Here is a 3,752-nt window from a genome sequence, read left to right on the forward strand (position 1 = left end):
TAGCCTGTTTGATGGCCCATTGAGGGTCATCAGCTGTACAATGAGTCCATGGACCAAGGGGATACACCTATTGAGTCAGCAAGACATGCTGGGGTATGCCTGTGTAATGAGACCTCCAAAGCTTTTCCATGCCATGTGCTGTGAAGCTTGTGTTTGGGACACAGGAAGTAGAAGCCACATGGCAAAAGGAATATAAAGTGCAGCTGCATCATCTCCATCTTGTCTTCAATCCCCCTTCCTACCTCTGGAGCAACTTCTCTACAACTTGAACCCTGGAACAAAGGACTGAATGACCCATCCAAGCTGTGGATGCGTTCCAGACAGACTTTCAAGCCAGCAACTCACTAATACTGCTAAGAACCTGATATATCCATTTTGGAATGTATCTGACTGCTTTTCCATTTAACTTCTTTCTGTCTTTCTTTCGTTTAAAACTTTAGTTTAGATGCTAAAGAATAGTCTGGAAGGATGGAATTTAACTTCATTCTTTCATTCGTTCTTTCTTCTAAACATTTAGTTTAACTGGTAAAGAATTGGCTGTCAGCATGGTATTTTGGATGAGATCCAAACCTCTAGCGACTGGGTAATGTGGCTAACCTTCCACCCACCCACTTCCTGGATCCAATTAGGATCACTCTCCTGCTGCCCTCTGGCCATGCTGTATCACAGTGAGCAGAGTTTTTAAATAACTCTCACTGTACGGAACCTAGTTGCTGATTAGGAGTCAGAAAACTGTCATGCAATAAAGGGGGCCGTGTGATTTCTTTTTTCAGAGTCTCGTTAACCAGTGTGTGGGATCAGAAGCACAGTTTGTGACTGGTCAGTGAGTTTAACTTCAGTATTAACCACCAGTTTGGGGAGCATCTGCTCTCCCTTTTTCAGCCTGCTCTGACCTTGGCATTTTCAGTGAGGACTGCCCCAGGCACACCAGGTCACACTAAGCACTGAAGATAAATTAATAGAATGTTTTTAATGATTAAGTTTTATGAAATCAACTGAACTCCTTTGTTTTCTTTCATCTGAGCAGGGTTTCTGGTTTTCCAACGTGCTGTGATCTCCCAGCTGGAACACGGGGAAGAGCCATGGGTCCCAGAGCTGCAGGGTTCAGAGGAAAGAGAGATTCTGAGATCTCCCCGCACAGATGAGGAAACATTAAACCAACTCAGAATCTGTAAGTGCCTGAAGGAAACATCTGGGATGCCCTTCAAAGGTCTTGGGAAGTCTCTCAGTTCATTATTGTCCGTAGCAGGGGTCGCATCGGCAGGGTAAATATAGCTCAAGGCTTCCTATAAATCCTAGCAGACACCGAGCAGTAGCTTTCTCCCTTTCCCCTGCGAAGTTGGATGGGATGTGAAGGCTGAATTGATCCCCTCCTCTCTCCTGTTGAGGGGAGCTGATTTCCTGATTTTTATTTGACCTCTCTCCAGCACTTGTTTTGGTTTGGCCTTCCCCTTTCCATCCCTGTTTGAGGTTTCTGTCTCTATCACAGCAGGTGATGCAATGACGTGTGAGAAAGAGGAGCAGAATTCTCAGCAGGGAAATGTTGAGCAAGTGGATAAACACAGAGCATTATCGCAAAGAATGAAAAGGAATGTGTCCAGCAGTCACAAGCAGGGAAGATCCTGTGAGGTTCAGCACAGACCAGAAAAAGAGCAGGGAAACCAGCCAGGGGAGAAAATGGATAAATTTATTTCCTGTCAGGGAACTCAGAAGGGCCTTAAGGAAACCAGAATACAGCAGGAAATCTGCAGGGAAAAGCAAAGAAATAGATGCACTGAGTGTGGGAAAAACTTCACTTACAGATCACGCCTTTCTCAACATCAGAGATTCCACACAGGGGAGAGGGCCTATGAATGCCGTGAGTGTGGAAAACTTCACTCAAAGATCAGCCCTTATTAGGCATCAGAGAATCCACATAGGAGACAGGCACTTCGAATGCCGTGTGTGGGGGAAAACCTTCAAATGCAGCTCACACTTTATTAGGGATCCGAGAATCCACGGAGGCGTGGGGAGGGATGGGGACAACAGGCCCTGCGAATGCTGCGAGTGTGGGAAAACCTTCAATCGCAGCTCAAACCTTATTGCCCATCAGTGAATCCACACAAGCAAGAGGCCAAGCGAATGCCGTCAGCCTGCCTGCACAGCCCGTAAAGCGGCGAGGGCCACATTACAGTAAAGAAAACAGCTAAGGGCGGAAACCCCCCGGCCCTGCGGAACCACCCCCACCTCAGGACTTCCCAGCCCGGTGGAAACACCCCTCCCAGCCCTGCAGAAACAAACCCTCCTTCCCCAGCACCGCCCCACCAAAACAGCTGTGGGTCAAAAAGGAAGGTTGGGGGTGGGGTGGTGATTCTTGATTTTAAATCAACCAGGGGCTCCCAGCTGAAGAGTGCCTGGGAGCCCTCAGAGTCAAATTAAAGGGCCTGGGGCTCGGTGGCAGGGGGAATCCGGAGCTTTGTGGAGCTGAGACAGCGATTTAAAGGGCCCAGAGCTGTTGCTGAGAGGAGCCTAAGCCCTTGAAATCCCAGCCCCACTCCATCCGCTTTAGCTGTGGCCGGGATTGAAAGGGCTCTGGGTTGCCTGCAGCCGCAGGGATCTCTGAGCCCTTTAAATCTCAGCCGCTGCCGAGACTCAAAGGCTCTGGGCTGCCCGTGGTGGCAGAGAAGTGATTGAGGATGTCACCCTAAACCAGTGGTCCCCAAACATTTCACACTGTGCCCTCTTATCCATGGCTGTGGCCCCTCAGAAGCCACAATCGAGAACTGGGGCTGGGAGTGGGGCTGTTGCTTGCTGGGGAGAAGGGTGTGGACAGTGGTAAAGGGGTCGACGCTGGGCTGGGATCCAGAGTCTCAGGCTGAGGGTGGGGTTGGGGAAGAGCTGGGACAGAGTGTTGCTGAGTAGTGCTCCCTCCCTGCCCTCCATAGGGGCTGGCTCAGGCCCTGAGGTGCCTACCCCTCCATCAGGACGCAATAGGTATGTTCTGCTGCCCTTCACTCATACAGGAAGGAGAATAACATTTCATTCCACTCAGTCCTAAAGTGATTTGTAACCCACTACCATCCCAAACTGGTCATTTTGGGAAAGCGACCCCATCATGCTGCATACCTAGGCAGAGTAGGTGTGTCTATGCAAACAGGGTCTGTTCCTGAAGTCTTTCCCCCAGTTCCTCACTAGATGTGAGTGGGGAGCTCATTCAGCCCCTGCTTACGCTTAGTATTTAAAAACTCCATCATATCCCTATCTCTGCTGGCCTTAAATTTCTCTTCCTGGCCATTTCCTGACAGCTCAGGTGAGGTGACCGAGTGGTTAAGGTGATGAACTGCTGATCCATTGTGTTCTGCACGCATGGGTTTGAATCCCATCCTCATTGGAGGCATTTGGTCTTCACCCCACCTTTATAGACAACCATCTCCCCCTTTGGTACAATAACAACTCTAGCAATGTTGCTTCCTACAAACAAAAACCTTCCGAGAAATTCAGACCCCCCATTGCTGTAAATAAAATGTCTAAATCCCACATTTCTAAAATGTTTTTTTCTAGTCCTGTATTTCTTAGATTTTCTCTCAGAAGGTAACATCCTCATAATCTCCCCCAAACACCCTGGGACCTGCCCAAATTCTTAAAATACTCTCATCCTGAGCAAGGCCTCAACAGTGAACCAGAGCTAGTGTTAGGCCAAGCTGTTCTGAAGGAGGCAGCTCAAACATTTTCTCTCTGCTTCCCTTGGCAAAGTCTGACTGGGAAAAGAAAAT

General features: G+C 48.8%; 1 non-coding gene across 1 annotated transcript; it reads left to right on the plus strand.

Moving 5' to 3' along the window:
• Window positions 1-3,288: 3,288 nt before the first annotated feature.
• TRNAS-GCU (transfer RNA serine (anticodon GCU)) lies at window positions 3,289-3,370 on the plus strand. The gene has a single exon. It is a non-coding gene; the product is annotated as a tRNA-Ser (tRNA).
• Window positions 3,371-3,752: the final 382 nt, after the last annotated feature.

This window comes from Gopherus flavomarginatus, chromosome 7 (assembly GCF_025201925.1).
Source record: "Gopherus flavomarginatus isolate rGopFla2 chromosome 7, rGopFla2.mat.asm, whole genome shotgun sequence".
NCBI classification, from domain to species: Eukaryota; Metazoa; Chordata; order Testudines; family Testudinidae; genus Gopherus; species Gopherus flavomarginatus.